Source organism: Lygodium microphyllum, chromosome 14 (assembly GCF_053477565.2).
Source record: "Lygodium microphyllum isolate KBCC chromosome 14, Lygodium_microphyllum_v1.1.10, whole genome shotgun sequence".
NCBI classification, from domain to species: Eukaryota; Viridiplantae; Streptophyta; class Polypodiopsida; order Schizaeales; family Lygodiaceae; genus Lygodium; species Lygodium microphyllum.
Genome location: NC_141148.1, coordinates 141,706,133 through 141,712,536, shown reverse-complemented (window position 1 = coordinate 141,712,536; position 6,404 = coordinate 141,706,133). Strand labels below are relative to the sequence as shown.

General features: G+C 37.8%; 1 non-coding gene across 1 annotated transcript; it reads left to right on the top strand.

Moving 5' to 3' along the window:
• The first annotated feature begins 4,645 nt into the window (after nucleotides 1–4,645).
• TRNAR-ACG (transfer RNA arginine (anticodon ACG)) lies at nucleotides 4,646–4,718 on the top strand. Its single transcript has one exon. It is a non-coding gene; the product is annotated as a tRNA-Arg (tRNA).
• Nucleotides 4,719–6,404: the final 1,686 nt, after the last annotated feature.

Sequence of the window (6,404 nt, the reverse complement as noted above, 5' to 3'; positions counted from 1 at the left end):
ATATGGAGTCTAGAAAAAGCTATGTGACCTTTATGAGAAGCAAAGTATTGCATCATATGTTTACTTGTTAAAGAAACTTATGGATATTTGTATGGAGAGTGGACATTCATGTCCAACTAGTTAAATGAGTTCAACACTACTCTAGCTACTCATTTGCTCAAAACATTGCTTTTGAGGATTCAATCAAAGTGGAGCTCTTGAGAGAGCACCAAGAAAATAGGAAAAATATTGCAATAAAATCTATCTTGTAACACCACAACAAGCATCTTCTTATTCTCTTTATTTCAACACATAAGGAAAAGAGAACCAAGACAAACAAATTTATGCAATATCGTAAAATAATTCTCATGCAAATTTATCTTTCACAAAGCATTTCATATTTGTCATTATCACCAAAAATGAAACAAAGAACACATTCAAGTGCCAATCTTAAATGGAAATAGGCTCATAATATTTCAATGAAGCCTCCATATATTCTTCTCTCATAGTCTCACAATCTCAGTTGCATAGAATTGACATCAAATGACTATCTTCTTTCTCTCCCTCACTCTCACTCATGCTCTCACAAAGATACAATGCAATAATGACCAAAAATTTCCTTCTTGTTTCTGGAGACAATCCCCAAAAGGTATGTTTGATTAGAAGGTTCACTAGAGGAACTATAATGTCTCTTCACAATCCAATATCGTTACTATCATTCAAGTCTTTACTTGAGTTTTCCCATTACAACTTCCTTTGCTTGTATTAGCTAGGAAGAGCTCCTAATCCCCTCTTTCCAAGGAAACAAAACATTCCCAAGCTACCAATCCAATAGAATCCACATAGAAGTATACATATGGCTATAGAGACATACAAAAGCTCACAGAAGTTGAAAGAAGCCAAACAGAAGGTAACAAGACCACATAGTCAACAAAAGATCCACATTAATCAACCAAAAACCACTCAAGAGGAAATATTTTAGACCATGGAAAACATTTTCATTCTTGCAAATTTTCAATCCACTAATATCTAAGGTTGGTCCAACAATCAATATACAAAATCATTCAACTATAACCTTAAACCTTCAAATAGAAGAGAAACAGAACTCTCTAGAACCTTACAGAACCTTGTAGAGGCAAATAGAACCCAAATAGAACCAAAACATGGCTCATCAAAATATCATAAATCAATGTGAAAGCCATATTCAGCTATCAAAAGATATCCAACCAATCCAAACTCATACAAACACTCACAAAGCTACTAATAAAAGAGTCACAAACTTCAAAAACCATAGTTAAAAAGGTATCTTAACTTCAAAAAACAACAAAAATAGCCAAAAAGTCAAGCATTTCAAGCACTCGACATATCTGTGTACTTAGCTTGAGAGCACCTTGCAACCTTGAAAAAATGTAAAATAGAAAAAAGCGCATCTAGCTAGCTAAATATCAAGTTATCTTTATCACTTGAACAATAAACCAACATACAACCCCAACCAAATCTTTAGAGAACTTGGGCTTGTTGCTCTAACAAAAGGAAAACAAAGAGGAACCTTTAACTATAAATCCATTATTTAAATCAAATAAATAATCTAACAAAGAATATAAGTGCTTTCTCCATCATTACCATCTTCAATACGTCAAAAAGGAGCTTTGAAGCATCACAGAGTTAGCAAGATCTTCAATCGAATTAAGTTCAACCAATGATCCTCCATAACATCCACAATTTGAAGATGATAAACTCACATACAACATCACATCCACAAAGAAGATATAAACAAACACAAAAAATTTAAATTGCATTCTAAAATGGAAAAAAGGAAGGATGTTTACATTATTATCAAATAGAATATACAATCAAGAAAGCTCAGTGTGAATGCCTTTGTTTAAAAGCTTGAATGTTTCTTAGCCTCTATCTAGAATACCTTTCATTTGTCAAATGCAGAGGAGGATTTTGCAAAAATTGCAAACAACACATCCTTTCTAGTAAGACAATACATTTAGAAGCATAAGAATGGGCATGAAAATACAAGATATCTAGTTGTTCAGCAACAATGTCCACATTTGCATTTAGATAAAGCTTCAAAACTTTCTTCATATCAACATGAGAATGTTTATACATAAATGCTAGATACCATGAAAAATTGACTACCAATTGAACAGAAGGATTACAAAAAGCATTGACGAAAGATTCTCAATGTTCTAGAATAATTGGCCAATTCATCCAAGGACCGGTCAATGAATCTAAATGATGCTAGATGACAAGAACTAGTAGCATCAAACCCTGGATAGTCATGAACCGACTAAGGAGGATCACGAATGGTAGAATTGGAAGGAGGAAGTGGAATGAGGGATAAAGGATGGATAAGAGGATATGAAAAATCATAAAATGAGGAAAATGATAAAGAAAAGGATTTTGGAAGAGAAATAGACTCCAGTAAGGTTCCAAGAGTTGCATATTCTCATATTTCAAAGTTTAACAAAGTACTTTACGCCACCTAACGACTTCCAGGGCATGGAACCATATACATCTCCAAATGAACAAGTGCCAACGGCTCAACTATACATGTCATACAAGACTTTTTATGTATATTGCGTATTTGTCTGCCATATAAACAATGATCATAAGTTTGCATTTTCATTCCTTTCAACGACATATGCCCAAGGCGGTGATGCCAAAGAGATACATGTGGAACTACATCCACTACCAAAATATGGTTAGCTAACCCAAATACAAGCAAGAGATAGAGAGTATTGGACTTAGCACAATGTGCAATGGCAAGACTCCCATGCATAATCTTCCATGAGGAATTACCAAAAGAAACCACATAACTTACATCATTCAAAGTGCCGGTAGAGATAAGGATCTTTTGAGAGCCACTACATGATGTACATCATGAAGAGTAAACATACAACCTAAACCAAACTGTAGCTAGACATCACCAATACCAACTATCTCCAATGCTAGGTCATTACCCAAACAACGGACAGATCTAGTCAAATTGTGATAGGAGTGAAACCACTCTCTATGAGGGGTCACATGAAAGGAAGCCGCAATTACAACATGCTGAAAATGAAGTACATCAGTAAGAAATCAATGCCAAAGAGAGGGGCAATCACTAATATAAGACAAAATGTAACTGCCAGGGAATAACTCCAACTAGTAGTGAGTGAATATGCGACTAGGACCGAGAACTATCAAAGGATCAGTGTGGTAGACTGAGATACATCCCATAAACATAACCATCATGCATAGAATGGGGCTCACAGGTAACAGAAGAGACCAACTAGATGCACAATGGACTGAGCAATGTAACGGAAGCTTAGTACATAACCAACCAAGATACATACATCACTGACAACATCATGACAAAGATAGGTGCCGGCCCAAAAGTAAAGTCAAATCAGTCCACTAAGCATCAACTACATACATAAAACATGACAAGAGCACATACATGTCACCAAGTCCCACGATCTCACTGTAAGACCCTCAAGCTTAATTACATAACCAAAAGCTCAATGTAATCTCCAAATGTCAAGAAGTGGCTCCCATGGAACAAAACGGCTTAAAACATCATGTGGAAGGCATCCATACATCCAAGATCCAAGTAGCATATATCCAAGAGCATCTGACCCAATTAACTTGCAAAGCACTTATTGAAGCATCAAATAACCATGGATAATAGTGAATGATAACCAATGTCAAGATTTAAAGTGCTCCAATCACAACTCAAAGGAAATCCAGAAGCATAACCAAGCATGCAACATGAACCATAATCATCCATACATCACCCAAAATGATTGGTAAGCACCCTAGAGTAATAGGCATATGCTTTCACTTATAAAATAAGCTTCAGCCTTGTTATAAACAACATGCATATTTCTGTCCAGATTGAGCGAAGGAAGTGCTCTAATTAGCCCAAAGTCATCTCACATCAAAGGCATATCATGTACCAATGTGGTAGCATCACATAAGTATGGACAGGCATCAAATGAGCATGGCCAAGTGAGTGGTAGATACTCAGGACAGTTGCTGCCCTGTAAATTTCAACATGATGCCGTCAACATTCTGAGGTAGATCACACTAAGACAAGAGAGGCAATGTCTTCTTGAAAGCTGGTGGTTGCAAGAGGTTAGTGGGCAAGTTTTCCTCCATTGACAGATCTTGGTGAGCTTTGATCTTGTTGTGTGGAAGAGAGTAGGGACTCAAATCTCTTTTCTCAACTCCCCTCATGCTTAAGAAGGTCTGCGTTGAAGGATTTCTGAAAATTCCTCACATGCTGGAACCCGGTAGCTACCACCGTAACACCCCAGTGCTAATGGTGTGAAGAGGTAGAGCTCTTAGAATGCGCCTTCTTACTTCTTAGCACCTGCTCCTTCACCTAGTAATAGCACCTGCTGCTGTTACGGGTTCCATTACATGGACACTGATGGCGGGCGTACTAGTGTGGAGCTTTTACGATTCTCCTCATCAATTCTCATTCACCTCCTACGCCTCGCCACCACTCCAAGAAGCAAACTCGGACTACAATCATTGCAACAGCCTCTAATATGCATCTAATTTCTCAGCTTGGAACATCGTAGTGAAGAAACAGGGGCTTAAGCAATGCCCGTAAAATATATTATTCACACAAATATATATAAAGCGATAATAAGACATTTGTCAACAAGGTCCTGTGGCCCAATGGATAAGGCGCCGGTCTACGAAACCGGAGATTCCAGGTTCGACCCCTGGCAGGATCGATCTGATCTTGCGTATGTGCTGTTAAATGTGTGTTAAAATTTCTCTGCTTGTGGCAAGTAATTTTGCAGTCGCCATCGTCATGGAGCATCTTGCAGTGTAGTACGATTGGCAAGGATTTTGGACAGCCATCTTTCCTCCCGAACTATTATTAAGCTGCTAGTGACGATGGTCCAATTAAAGTTTGGACCTATAATTGTTGTTATAAGTTCCTCTAATAATTGTTGTTGTAAGCTCCTACTCTTGGGTGCATCACTTTTGTGTGGGGTTGTTGTAAGTTCTTGCTCATGGGTGCATCATTTTTGTGTGCGGCGGATATTTCAATATGTCACCTTGGAAAGCTAAGTTGGCTTTGTCATAATACTCATGCCATTATTGTAAAAGCATCTAAACTTAGAATTTTTCCAAGTCATTTGATATCATCGAAGGAAGATGGTGCGGTAGATAAGATCCATGCTAAGAAAAAGGGGCTCTTCAAAGTAATATGCATGCTAAAACATGTCGGTCTAAACAGTGGTCTAGGTATGCTTCATCAATCTCACAAGAGTCAATGGATTTCTTCTCCTAACCATGCACATCCTAATGCAAGCATACACCGATTGCCCCCCTACCTACATGTAGCATGCTAAGCAAAGGATTACAAAGCCCTTTATATAAATATTCTAGAAGTGCCTTTGGAAATGTTTGTGGCTTGATGGTTGAGGATGGCCTCTTTCTTTTCTTTGGTTTATTGCTCATCATGGACTTGTAATGGGTAGCAAGTTATCATACATTAGCAGTCATATGAGTGTTGTGTGTAGAGCAATACTTGGAGACCCCAAAGCATTACCTTTGGTCTTGTGGACTAGCCAAGTTGGTGTGAAGTGAAGCCTATGGGATTTTATGGTGAGTAGAGAAGACTGAGCCTAGAATGCATTGTCTAGGGTGTTTTCTATTGCCGTTCACTTAGCTAGGGATTGTCGCCTACTCTACAAGATACAGATGGAGTCATTATCTTCATCATCAAGGCTAGACTCTACTCGTGGTAGGTAGCATAGAGACCCCTCCTAACCATTAGGTTCTAGAGCCTCAATATTGATATCAAAGGCACGAGAGCTTATTGGGACCTCAAGCTAAGAGATTTTTGGGGGGGAAATGTGAACCAATCTTTAATAGAGAGAGCCTTGTAGTGTATTATCATACTGGATCTCTAGTCCCCATCATTCTCTCCTTGCAGGAGCAATGGTGGGAGTAGCTCCAAGGGGAGTTTTGCCATCACTAACAAAAGATGTGGTTGTTGGTTCTTCAATCTTAAGGCCGCCACAACATGCTCTTCATGTTATAAGATAGGCCACCGTTCTTGGTGCTCTACCCCCTTTTTTGGTTTCTCTCTCCTAGACCACCTTGAAAGGTGTTTGTATATATTGATCAATAGAAGTCTTTAACTCTAGCTATATTGTTGAGACCTTATACTTCTTTGAACTTTTAGTAATATAATTAGACACCCTTTTTCATGAAAAAAAGTATTTGGCTACTTCTTTTGGGCTTACTCACATACCATAACTTTCAAGTAGATGTTGAATCACTTATTCCCCTCGTATTGGAAAAATGTGGGATTATTATGTTTCTCCATGAAATATTTGTTTCTATGTTAGTAAAAGCACATTTCATGAATTTTAATCTCCTCTAAATGAGCATTTAGATGATTG